Source organism: Cherax quadricarinatus, chromosome 72 (genome assembly GCF_038502225.1).
Source record: "Cherax quadricarinatus isolate ZL_2023a chromosome 72, ASM3850222v1, whole genome shotgun sequence".
In the NCBI taxonomy this organism is placed as follows: Eukaryota; Metazoa; Arthropoda; class Malacostraca; order Decapoda; family Parastacidae; genus Cherax; species Cherax quadricarinatus.
Window position 1 is genome coordinate 18,324,181 of NC_091363.1, and position 14,881 is coordinate 18,339,061.

The window sequence follows — 14,881 nt, forward strand, 5'->3', positions numbered from 1 at the left end:
AAGTTGCAGAGGTTGGTGGATGAAATTTATAGGGTATGTAAAAGAAAAAAATTAAAGGTGAATACAGGAAAGAGTAAGGTGATGAGGATAACAAAAAGATTAGGTGATGAAAGATTGGATATTAGATTGGAGGGAGAGAGTATGGAGGAGGTGAATGTATTCAGATATTTGGGAGTGGACGTGTCAGCGGATGGGTCTATGAAAGATGAGGTGAATCATAGAATTGATGAGGGGAAAAGAGTGAGTGGTGCACTTAGGAGTCTGTGGAGACAAAGAACTTTGTCCTTGGAGGCAAAGAGGGGAATGTATGAGAGTATAGTTTTACCAACGCTCTTATATGGGTGTGAAGCATGGGTGATGAATGTTGCAGCGAGGAGAAGGCTGGAGGCAGTGGAGATGTCATGTCTGAGGGCAATGTGTGGTGTGAATATAATGCAGAGAATTCGTAGTTTGGAAGTTAGGAGGAGGTGCGGGATTACCAAAACTGTTGTCCAGAGGGCTGAGGAAGGGTTGTTGAGGTGGTTCGGACATGTAGAGAGAATGGAGCGAAACAGAATGACTTCAAGAGTGTATCAGTCTGTAGTGGAAGGAAGGCGGGGTAGGGGTCGGCCTAGGAAGGGTTGGAGGGAGGGGGTAAAGGAGGTTTTGTGTGCGAGGGGCTTGGACTTTCAGCAGGCATGCGTGAGCGTGTTTGATAGGAGTGAATGGAGACAAATGGTTTTTAATACTTGACGTGCTGTTGGAGTGTGAGCAAAGTAACATTTATGAAGGGATTCAGGGAAACCGGCAGGCCGGACTTGAGTCCTGGAGATGGGAAGTACAGTGCCTGCACTCTGAAGGAGGGGTGTTAATGTTGCAGTTTAAAAACTGTAGTGTAAAGCACCCTTCTGGCAAGACAGTGATGGAGTGAATGATGGTGAAAGTTTTTCTTTTTCGGGCCACCCTGCCTTGGTGGGAATCGGCCGGTGTGATAATAATAAAATATATATATATATATATATATATAGATATATATATATATATATATATATATATATATATATATATATTTTTATTATTTATTATCACACCGGCCGATTCCCACCAAGGCAGGGTGGCCCGAAAAAGAAAAACTTTCACCATCATTCACTCCATCACTGTCTTGCCAGAAGGGTGCTTTACACTACAGTTTTTAAACTGCAACATTAACACCCCTCCTTCAGAGTGCAGGCACTGTACTTCCCATCTCCAGGACTCAAGTCCGGCCTGCCGGTTTCCCTGAATCCCTTCATAAATGTTACTTTGCTCACACTCCAACAGCACGTCAAGTATTAAAAACCATTTGTCTCCATTCACTCCTATCAAACACGCTCACACATGCCTGCTGGAAGTCCAAGCCCCTCGCACACAAAACCTCCTTTACCCCCTCCCTCCAACCCTTCCTAGGCCGACCCCTACCCCGCCTTCCTTCCACTACAGACTGATACACTCTTGAAGTCATTCTGTTTCGCTCCATTCTCTCTACATGTCCGAACCACCTCAACAACCCTTCCTCAGCCCTCTGGACAACAGTTTTGGTAATCCCGCACCTCCTCCTAACTTCCAAACTACGAATTCTCTGCATTATATTCACACCACACATTGCCCTCAGGCATGACATCTCCACTGCCTCCAGCCTTCTCCTCGCTGCAACATTCATCACCCACGCTTCACACCCATATAAGAGCGTTGGTAAAACTATACTCTCATACATTCCCCTCTTTGCCTCCAAGGACAAAGTTCTTTGTCTCCACAGACTCCTAAGTGCACCACTCACTCTTTTTCCCTCATCAATTCTATGATTCACCTCATCTTTCATAGACCCATCCGCTGACACGTCCACTCCCAAATATCTGAATACGTTCACCTCCTCCATACTCTCTCCCTCCAATCTGATATTCAATCTTTCATCACCTAATCTTTTTGTTATCCTCATAACCTTACTCTTTCCTGTATTCACCTTTAATTTTCTTCTTTTGCACACCCTACCAAATTCATCCACCAATCTCTGCAACTTCTCTTCAGAATCTCCCAAGAGCACAGTGTCATCAGCAAAGAGCAGCTGTGACAACTCCCACTTTGTGTGTGATTCTTTATCTTTTAACTCCACGCCTCTTGCCAAGACCCTCGCATTTACTTCTCTTACAACCCCATCTATAAATATATTAAACAACCACGGTGACATCACACATCCTTGTCTAAGGCCTACTTTTACTGGGAAAAAATTTCCCTCTTTCCTACATACTCTAACTTGAGCCTCACTATCCTCGTAAAAACTCTTCACTGCTTTCAGTAACCTACCTCCTACACCATACACTTGCAACATCTGCCACATTGCCCCCCTATCCACCCTGTCATACGCCTTTTCCAAATCCATAAATGCCACAAAGACCTCTTTAGCCTTATCTAAATACTGTTCACTTATATGTTTCACTGTAAACACCTGGTCCACACACCCCCTACCTTTCCTAAAGCCTCCTTGTTCATCTGCTATCCTATTCTCCGTCTTACTCTTAATTCTTTCAATTATAACTCTACCATACACTTTACCAGGTACACTCAACAGACTTATCCCCCTATAATTTTTGCAATCTCTTTTATCCCCTTTGCCTTTATACAAAGGAACTATACATGCTCTCTGCCAATCCCTAGGTACCTTACCCTCTTCCATACATTTATTAAATAATTGCACCAACCACTCCAAAACTATATCCCCACCTGCTTTTAACATTTCTATCTTTATCCCATCAATCCCGGCTGCCTTACCCCCTTTCATTTTACCTACTGCCTCACGAACTTCCCCCACACTCACAACTGGCTCTTCCTCACTCCTACAAGATGTTATTCCTCCTTGCCCTATACACGAAATCACAGCTTCCCTATCTTCATCAACATTTAACAATTCCTCAAAATATTCCTTCCATCTTCCCAATACCTCTAACTCTCCATTTAATAACTCTCCTCTCCTATTTTTAACTGACAAATCCATTTGTTCTCTAGGCTTTCTTAACTTGTTAATCTCACTCCAAAACTTTTTCTTATTTTCAACAAAATTTGTTGATAACATCTCACCCACTCTCTCATTTGCTCTCTTTTTACATTGCTTCACCACTCTCTTAACTTCTCTCTTTTTCTCCATATACTCTTCCCTCCTTGCATCACTTCTACTTTGTAAAAACTTCTCATATGCTAACTTTTTCTCCCTTACTACTCTCTTTACATCATCATTCCACCAATCGCTCCTCTTCCCTCCTGCACCCACTTTCCTGTAACCACAAACTTCTGCTGAACACTCTAACACTACATTTTTAAACCTACCCCATACCTCTTCGACCCCATTGCCTATGCTCTCATTAGCCCATCTATCCTCCAATAGCTGTTTATATCTTACCCTAACTGCCTCCTCTTTTAGTTTATAAACCTTCACCTCTCTCTTCCCTGATGCTTCTATTCTCCTTGTATCCCATCTACCTTTTACTCTCAGTGTAGCTACAACTAGAAAGTGATCTGATATATCTGTGGCCCCTCTATAAACATGTACATCCTGAAGTCTACTCAACAGTCTTTTATCTACCAATACATAATCCAACAAACTACTGTCATTTCGCCCTACATCATATCGTGTATACTTATTTATCCTCTTTTTCTTAAAATATGTATTACCTATAACTAAACCCCTTTCTATACAAAGTTCAATCAAAGGGCTCCCATTATCATTTACACCTGGCACCCCAAACTTACCTACCACACCCTCTCTAAAAGTTTCTCCTACTTTAGCATTCAAGTCCCCTACCACAATTACTCTCTCACTTGGTTCAAAGGCTCCTATACATTCACTTAACATCTCCCAAAATCTCTCTCTCTCCTCTGCATTCCTCTCTTCTCCAGGTGCATACACGCTTATTATGACCCACTTCTCGCATCCAACCTTTACTTTAATCCACATAATTCTTGAATTTACACATTCATATTCTCTTTTCTCCTTCCATAACTGATCATTTAACATTACTGCTACCCCTTCCTTTGCTCTAACTCTCTCAGATACTCCAGATTTAATCCCATTTATTTCCCCCCACTGAAACTCTCCTACCCCCTTCAGCTTTGTTTCGCTTAGGGCCAGGACATCCAACTTCTTTTCATTCATAACATCAGCAATCATCTGTTTCTTGTCATCCGCACTACATCCACGCACATTTAAGCAACCCAGTTTTATAAAGTTTTTCTTCTTCTCTTTTTTAGTAATTGTATACAGGAGAAGGGGTTACTAGCCCATTGCTCCCGGCATTTTAGTCGCCTCATACGACACGCATGGCTTACGGAGGAAAGATTCTTTTCCACTTCCCCATGGACAATAGAAGAAATAAAAAAGAACAAGAGCTATTTAGAAAAAGGAGAAAAACCTAGATGTATGTATATATATATATGCATGTGCGTGTCTGTGAAGTGTGACCAAAGTGTAAGTAGGAGTAGCAAGATATCCCTGTTATCTTAGCGTGTTTATGAGACAGAAAAAGAAACCAGCAATCCTACCATCATGCAAAACAGTTACAGGTTTTTGTTTCACAGTCATCTGGCAGGACGGTAGTACTTCCCTGGGTGGTTGCTGTCTACCAACCTACTACCTATAATATATATATATATATATATATATATATATATATATATATATATATATATATATGTCGTGCCGAATATGTAAAACGGATGTTGGCAAGACGTGTGGAATTAAAAGATAAAGAATCAAACACAAAGGGGAAGTTTTCACAGTTGCTTTTTGCTGATGACGCTGTAGTTTTTGGGAGATTCTGAAGATAAGTTGCAGAGGTTGGTGGATGAAATTTATAGGGTATGTAAAAGAAAAAAATTAAAAGTGAATATAGGAAAGAGTAAGGTGATTAGGATAACAAAAAGATTAGGTGACGAAAGATTGGATATCAGATTGGAGGGAGAGAGTATGGAGGAGGTGAATGTATTAAGATATTTAGGAGTGGACGTGTCAGCAGATGGGTCTGTGAAAGATGAGGTGAATCATAGAATTGATGAGAGGAAAAGGGTGAGTGGTGCACTTAGGAGTCTGTGAAGACAACGAACTTTGTCCGTGGAAGTATGTATGAGAGTATAGATGTACCAACATTCTTTTATGGGTGTGAAGCATGGGTGATGAATGTTGCAACGAGGAGGAGGCTGGAGGCAGTGGAGATGTCATGTCTGAGGACAATGTGTGGTGTGAATATAATGCAGAGAATTCGTAGTCTGGAAATTAGGAGGAGTGGGATTACCAAAACTATTATCCAGAGGGCAGAGGAGGGGTTCTTGAGGTGGTTCGGACATGTAGAGAGAATGGAATAAAACAGAATGATTTCGAGAGTGTATAAATCTGTATTGGAGGGAAGGCGGGGAAGGGGTCGGCCTAGAAAGGGTTGGAGGGAGGGGGTAAAGGCGGTTTTGAGTTTTTGTGTGCGAGGGGCTTGGATTTCCAGCAAGCATGCGTGAGCGTATTTGATAGGAGTGAATGGAGACAAATGGTTTTTAATACTTGACGTGCTGTTGGAGTGTGAGAAAAGTATATATATATATATATATATATATATATATATATATATATATATATATATATATATATATATATATATATATATATATATATATATATATATATATATATATATGTATATATATATATATATAAACATTGTCTCTACGTCCACAGCAGGACTCGAACCTGCAAACTCTTTATCAGAGTAACCAGTACTTTACCACAGAGCTAGACTGCATAGTGAAGTACTGGTTGGTGGTAGTAGAAGAAAATATTCAAACAGCTCCGGGGAGAACCTTGAGTTTTCCCTGAGGTACGTTTATTGTCTTCTCTGAGGATGAGGGTCCCCATTCCAGCTATAGAGGTGGTACTTCCCTTTTATATATATATATATATATATATATATATATATATATATATATATATATATATATATATATATATATATATATATATATATATATATTACATATATATATATATATATATATATATATATATATATATATATATATATATATATATATATATATATATATATATATATATATATATATATATGTCGTGCCGAACATGTAAAACTGGTGAATTAGCAAGAATTCATTTAATATATATATATATATATAATATATATATATATATACATATAATATATATATATATATATATAATATATATATTTTTTTTTTTTTTATTATCACACTGGCCGATTCCCACCAAGGCAGGGTGGCCCGAAAAAGAAAAACTTTCACCATCATTCACTCCATCACTGTCTTGCCAGAAGGGTGCTTTACACTACAGTTTTTAAACTGCAACATTAACACCCCTCCTTCAGAGTGCAGGCACTGTACTTCCCATCTCCAGGACTCAAGTCCGGCCTGCCGGTTTCCCTGAATCCCTTCATAAATGTTACTTTGCTCACACTCCAACAGCACGTCAAGTATTAAAAACCATTTGTCTCCATTCACTCCTATCAAACACGCTCACGCATGCCTGCTGGAAGTCCAAGCCCCTCGCACACAAAACCTCCTTTACCCCCTCCCTCCAACCCTTCCTAGGCCGACCCCTACCCCGCCTTCCTTCCACTACAGACTGATACACTCTTGAAGTTATTCTGTTTCGCTCCATTCTCTCTACATGTCCGAACCACCTCAACAACCCTTCCTCAGCCCTCTGGACAACAGTTTTGGTAATCCCGCACCTCCTCCTAACTTCCAAACTACGAATTCTCTGCATTATATTCACACCACACATTGCCCTCAGACATGACATCTCCACTGCCTCCAGCCTTCTCCTCGCTGCAACATTCATCACCCATGCTTCACACCCATATAAGAGCGTTGGTAAAACTATACTCTCATACATTCCCCTCTTTGCCTCCAAGGACAAAGTTCTCTGTCTCCACAGACTCCTAAGTGCACCACTCACTCTTTTTCCCTCATCAATTCTATGATTCACCTCATCTTTCATAGACCCATCCGCTGACACGTCCACTCCCAAATATCTGAATACGTTCACCTCCTCCATACTCTCTCCCTCCAATCTGATATTCAATCTTTCATCACCTAATCTTTTTGTTATCCTCATAACCTTACTCTTTCCTGTATTCACCTTTAATTTTCTTCTTTTGCACACCCTACCAAATTCATCCACCAATCTCTGCAGCTTCTCTTCAGAATCTCCCAAGAGCACAGTGTCATCAGCAAAGAGCAGCTGTGACAACTCCCACCCTGTGTGTGATTCTTTATCTTTTAACTCCACGCCTCTTGCCAAGACCCTCGCATTTACTTCTCTTACAACCCCATCTATAAATATATTAAACAACCACGGTGACATCACACATCCTTGTCTAAGGCCTACTTTTACTGGGAAAAAATTTCCCTCTTTTCTACATACTCTAACTTGAGCCTCACTATCCTCGTAAAAACTCTTCACTGCTTTCAGTAACCTACCTCCTACACCATACACTTGCAACATCTGCCACATTGCCCCCCTATCCACCCTGTCATACGCCTTTTCCAAATCCATAAATGCCACAAAGACCTCTTTAGCCTTATCTAAATACTGTTCACTTATATGTTTCACTGTAAACACCTGGTCCACACACCCCCTACCTTTCCTAAAGCCTCCTTGTTCATCTGCTATCCTATTCTCCGTCTTACTCTTAATTCTTTCAATTATAACTCTACCATACACTTTACCAGGTACACTCAACAGACTTATCCCCCTATAATTTTTGCACTCTCTTTTATCCCCTTTGCCTTTATACAAAGGAACTATGCATGCTCTCTGCCAATCCCTAGGTACCTTACCCTCTTCCATACATTTATTAAATAATTGCACCAACCACTCCAAAACTATATCCCCACCTGCTTTTAACATTTCTATCTTTATCCCATCAATCCCGGCTGCCTTACCCCCTTTCATTTTACCTACTGCCTCACGAACTTCCCCAACACTCACAACTGGCTCTTCCTCACTCCTACAAGATGTTATTCCTCCTTGCCCTATACACGAAATCACAGCTTCCCTATCTTCATCAACATTTAACAATTCCTCAAAATATTCCCTCCATCTTCCCAATACCTCTAACTCTCCATTTAATAACTCTCCTCTCCTATTTTTAACTGACAAATCCATTTGTTCTCTAGGCTTCCTTAACTTGTTAATCTCACTCCAAAACTTTTTCTTATTTTCAACAAAATTTGTTGATAACAGCTCACCCACTCTCTCATTTGCTCTCTTTTTACATTGCTTCACCACTCTCTTAACCTCTCTCTTTTTCTCCATATACTCTTCCCAACTTGCATCACTTCTACTTTGTAAAAACTTCTCATATGCTAACTTTTTCTCCCTTACTACTCTCTTTACATCATCATTCCACCAATCGCTCCTCTTCCCTCCTGCACCCACTTTCCTGTAACCACAAACTTCTGCTGAACACTCTAACACTACATTTTTAAACCTACCCCATTCCTCTTCGACCCCATTGCCTATGCTCTCATTAGCCCATCTATCCTCCAATAGCTGTTTATATCTTACCCTAACTGCCTCCTCTTTTAGTTTATAAACCTTCACCTCTCTCTTCCCTGATGCTTCTATTCTCCTTGTATCCCATCTACCTTTTACTCTCAGTGTAGCTACAACTAGAAAGTGATCTGATATATCTGTGGCCCCTCTATAAACATGTACATCCTGAAGTCTACTCAACAGTCTTTTATCTACTAATACATAATCCAACAAACTACTGTCATTTCGCCCTACATCATATCGTGTATACTTATTTATCCTCTTTTTCTTAAAATATGTATTACCTATAACTAAACCCCTTTCTATACAAAGTTCAATCAAAGGGCTCCCATTATCATTTACACCTGGCACCCCAAACTTACCTACCACACCCTCTCTAAAAGTTTCTCCTACTTTAGCATTCAGGTCCCCTACCACAATTACTCTCTCACTTGGTTCAAAGGCTCCTATACATTCACTTAACATCTCCCAAAATCTCTCTCTCTCCTCTGCATTCCTCTCTTCTCCAGGTGCATACACGCTTATTATGACCCACTTCTCGCATCCAACCTTTACTTTAATCCACATAATTCTCGAATTTACACATTCATATTCTCTTTTCTCCTTCCATAACTGATCATTTAACATTACTGCTACCCCTTCCTTTGCTCTAACTCTCTCAGATACTCCAGATTTAATCCCATTTATTTCCCCCCACTGAAACTCTCCTACCCCCTTCAGCTTTGTTTCGCTTAGAGCCAGGACATCCAACTTCTTTTCATTCATAACATCAGCAATCATCTGTTTCTTGTCATCCGCACTACATCCACGCACATTTAAACAACCCAGTTTTATAAAGTTTTTCTTCTTCTCTTTTTTAGTAAATGTATACAGGAGAAGGGGTTACTAGCCCATTGCTCCCGGCATTTTAGTCGCCTCATACGACACGCATGGCTTACGGAGGAAAGATTCTTTTCCACTTCCCCATGGACAATAGAAGAAATAAAAAAGAACAAGAGCTATTTAGAATAAGGAGAAAAACCTAGATGTATGTATATATATATATGCATGTGCGTGTCTGTGAAGTGTGACCAAAGTGTAAGTAGGAGTAGCAAGATATCCCTGTTATCTAGCGTGTTTATGAGACAGAAAAAGAAAACCAGCAATCCTACCATCATGCAAAACAGTTACAGGTTTTTGTTTCACAGTCATCTGGCAGGACGGTAGTACTTCCCTGGGTGGTTGCTGTCTACCAACCTACTACCTATATATATATATATATATATATATATATATATATATATATATATATATATATATATATATATATATATATATATATATATATATATATATATATATCAAAACAACCACTGTGAAAGAATATAGAAATTCCAAGTGCTTTCGTGACTACTCACATTATCAAGGAACAATGAAAGTAATGCATCAAAGGAAGGCATACAAAGGGTCGAGCCCACACCTCACTATCACATCCCACAACAAAGGAACACCTGACGCACGACTCATAAGAAAGAGAACACTGCAGCAGGCCCGCTGGACCAACTAGACAGGTCCTTTACACAACCCACCAACAAACCCAAGAATTAAGAATTTTAAAATTTATTATTTGTCCAATGTATTATTAAAATCTTCCGAAATTTTATTAATTCTAAATGGATCTAATTTATATTAACCAAAGGAAGTATTCATATTATTGTCAAAACTGCTTTTTGTGAAACAAGATTCAATTATATTCCTGTCGACAATGGACTTGCTTGATACGACTTTCTCAACTTTTTGAAAATCAATTGAATGGTTAAAATCTCTCACATGAATAAATAGAGCACTGGAATCTTGTCCAGTTCTAATGCTATATTTATGTTGTTTTAATCTTAGTTCGAGACTTTTACCAGTTTGACCGTAATAAACTTTATCGCAAATTTTACAAGGAATCTTATAAACACATCCGTCAGCATTTTGGGGGGAATTCTTTATCAAAAGTTTTTTTTACTGTATCAAGATTTTTAAATACAACTTTGATATTAAAAGTCTTAAGAAGAGAAGGTATATCAATCAATTTTTCATGGTAAGGGAGAACCAACATATTTTTAGTTGAATAATTTTGGTTGTCCCTTTTTGGGTTGTAGAAAGTATTTCTAGCAATTTTAAAAGATTTATGAATTACGTTTCTTGGGTATTTCAAGTCATTATCTATTTCATAAATTTTGGATATTTCTTCATCTATGAACTCTGGACTACAAATACGTAAAGCTCTCAAAAACATTGATTAGAAAACAGACAGTTTAACTCTATCTTGATGTGAAGAATAATAGTGGACATAGGAACAGTTATTTGTAGGTTTTCTGTAAATTTTAAATTTGAATTCATTATTACTCTTAATAATTAAAACATCTAGAAAAGGCAATGAGTTATTTTCTTCAAACTCAACAGTAAAGTTTATAGAATGGGCTAAGCTATTTAATTTGCCAAGGAAATGGTGTATATCTACATTCTTGGGCATAAGACACAAAATATCATCAACATATCTGAACCATTTAGCTCTATTAAGGACGACTGTGTTAAGCAGCCTTGTTTCAAAAAAATCCATATATAGGTTACTAAGAACAGGTGAAAGAGGATTTCCCATTGCCATACCAAACTTCTGAGTGTAAAACTTATCATTAAATACAAATTTTGCAACAACAATGCAAAGTTTAATAAGTTTAATGATATTAGGAACTGGCTATACTAAATCATAATTAACGAACTCTTCAGATAAGAAACTTAATAAATCATCAACAGGAACTTTCGTAAACAAGGAAATAACATCAAAACTAACCATGTTAAAATCATTTAAGTCAGTCAAGGAGCTTAATTTATCAACTAAATCTATGTTGTTTTTAACATTAAAGTTAGAAATTTTGCCAACAATAGGGCTCAAAATGTCAACAAGCGATTTGAATAATTTATATGAAACTGATCCTATGGAGCTAATAATTGGTCTGACTGGATTCCCTGGTTTGTGTGTTTTTATTAGTCCATACATGTAAGGTAAAGATGGATTAGTGGAAGTAAATTGTTTGACTAATTCATCTTTGCCTTTCAGTAGAAGTTTTATTGTTTTATTGAAACTGCTGTTAACGGTTTCTAGGGGATTTTTCCTAAGTTTAGAATAGGTTTCAGTATCATCTAAGAGATTATTCATTTTTTCTTGGTAATAATTTTCTTTCATAATTATTATTGCATTTATTTTATCTGCTTTAGTAAGGCGCAAATTTTTATTGTAATTAAGTGTATCATAAGACTTAAAGAATCTCTGAGGGCAATTGGGAATGTTTTGTTAATATTAATATTAATATAATATTAATATTAATATTAATATTAATTTCATCAGTGGATAAATGAGAAAAATTTTTAAAGTTACAAAAGGCTTTTGCAATTTCAACATTATTAAGTTTTTTTGAAGTTGCAAAACTTAGGCCAAAACCTAGAGCAGCAATTGTATTTTTGTCTAAAATTTCATCTGATAAGTTAATTACAAAACTGTTATTAGCATGCTTTGTCCAATCACTATTTTCAATTAAAATGTCTAATTTTCTTTGTAGCTTGTTTTTGAGTTCATTACAAATTCTTCTGAGTTTATTATAGCAATGATCCAACATACTGTGTTTCCATTCGGATGGAATGGCCTGATTAAAAGAGCATTTTTTGTTTCTCAATATTTTGAATGCTTCCTTCTCCTGTATTTTAGTTATTTCAATATGTTTCTGAAGAATAATTCTCATAAAATCATCAAAAGGACGATCTCTCATGTCAAGGAGTCTATTGGGTAAAAGAGACTTGGGCAGAACCTGTTCATTTAAAAAAATTTAAAAAAAATTAAGTCGAACTTTTAACTTGTGGGACTTGATCAGTGCAGAAGAAATCTGGGAAACAAAAGATATATGATTAGGAAAGCTTATCGAGAACATTCTGAAGAGTCGTGTGGTATCCATTAATGCAATAAGATCACAGTAAACAGGTGATTTCAGAATATGCAAAACAACCACTAGATGTTTTAGTTATTAAGAGTAATAATGAATTCAATTTTAAAATTTACATATATATATATATATATATATATATATATATATATATATATATATATATATATATATATATATATATATATATATATATATATATATATATATATAAATATATATATATATAAATATATAAATATATATATTTATATATATATATATATATATATATATATATATATATGTCGTGCCGAATATGTAAAACTGGTCAATTAGCAAGAACTCATTTAAAATTAAGTCCTTTCTAAAATTTTCTCTTGTACGTTTAAAGATATAGTTTTTCATTAATGTTGATGTAAAAATTTATAATTTTCCACCTAAAGGAACTTAGAAAACTTACCTAACCTTATTATAACAAGAACAATTTATTTTAGCCTAACCCAACTAAATATATTTTAGATTTGTTTACGATAATTTAATACTAAACAAACACAGTGAAATATATTTTTTTTCGCCAGGTTTAGAATTATTTTGGCGAAATTATTGCAATTACAAATTTTTACTTGTCCTATATGGCAAGATGAGCGTTGCTATTTAAGCCAAGATCGCAAGTTCTGCCTATTCGGCACGACATATATATATATATATATATATATATATATATATATATATATATATATATATATATATATATATATATATATATATATATATATATATATATATATATATATATATATATATATATATATATATATATATATATATATTTATATATATGAGTTCGAATCTCTGGCTCAAATTAGTTTTTGTGAATCTTTCGTTTGTTCTGTGAAGTCAAAACGCGCTGTATGTGTGTTTGTATATGTATGTGAACTCAGTTTAAGACGTAATAAACGACTGTAAATTAATTAACAGAAAGATGGATGCAGGGGCCTGAACTGCGGTCCTGGAACTGACAGGTCCAACAGTCTACCACCTGAGCTAACTGGCTTCTAATAGGGAAGATTCAGCAACAGTAATTCTGTACACGTTTCCGTCAGAAGCACTAACTGTAACCCAACTGATTCCGCCTCACAGCCCAGTGACTTTTGTAGTAAATCTGTTCTTACGTCTATTAAAGCTAAGATGATCGGATACTGGATTTACTTTTCCCAGGTAGCTCGTCTATGAAAATATATACCTATATCTGTTAAGGGTTTTAAGGTACATTTAGTGTACTTGGTAGCATACTGGGCTTACGACTGTAACAGATCCCATTGTGGGAGTTGCCAGGCAAAGCGTCAATGAGTAATATGTTCAATGCTGTGTGTCGTGTTTATTGTGAAATAAGATGTTGGTGGCCGTTTCTATAAGACTACTTTCGCAGCCCGGCCAGAGGCTATACTTCCTTTTTAACTTCGTAATATATCACACTGTTGACATGGGTGGCCTACAGGCTTTTGTATCCTTCTCACAAGCGAGCTTTCGTATCATATCATGCCTCATGGTGTCATCAACTCTTTCTATTTCCAAAATCCTCATTAGTGTAATACATGAATTCTCATAACAATTCATATAAGTAGTGTAATGGTTGTATCCGTTTTTCTTACTCATTTCAGTTTGCTGCTATTATGCTTCCTTAGCTCATTTTAAATAACAGCCCCATCCTAAGTATCCTACTCTTCCTAATACATAAGGACCTGTTTCTTTCTGTAACGTAGTCTGTAAATTTTTTGGCGTTGTCTGTGAGTTTAGTGCTTTCTTATTAAGGTTTATTGTTAATATTGGCTAAAGTTAAGAAAATAACCAGACCCCTCTGTATTGTTTTCTCAGTTCTTATTATTTTCTAATATTATATGGCTGGCTTGATATAGTAACTGAATGTAGAATGAGTCGTAATGGTGATTACCAGTGGACTTACACGAACCACATGCATGACGAGCCATGAGCGTTGGTAATATTTCGTAGACTGTCATATGCAGCTATCCATCTTCACACTCATTCAGAGGTTAACAATTGCTAATATGCTTCCATCCATGGAGGTTATGATTGATTTCTCTGTCTCCATTAACATAGCCTCACATCCAACAGCTAACACAAACTGAAAATAAGTTTGTCGAATTTATGAGTACTGTCTGTCTACACCCTGTGTCCATTGTATTTACATTGTCATTTTAACTACCATGACCTTTGAATGAAATGGCCGTCGCTGAAAATTCCATTCAGCGAATCCATGACACACTGCTACACTTTTACTGAAGCATCTTACATTACGTCTGCGCCTTGTCATGTTTAAACATAATTTTAGAGT

The 14,881-nt window shown here is 36.7% G+C and overlaps 1 protein-coding gene across 2 annotated transcripts in view; it reads left to right on the forward strand.

Moving 5' to 3' along the window:
• The window catches only part of LOC128706004 (leucine-rich repeat neuronal protein 1-like), a 168,583-nt gene that overhangs the window by 125,741 nt on the left and 27,961 nt on the right, over positions 1 to 14,881 (forward strand). The gene's annotated exons all lie outside the window — the stretch shown is intronic.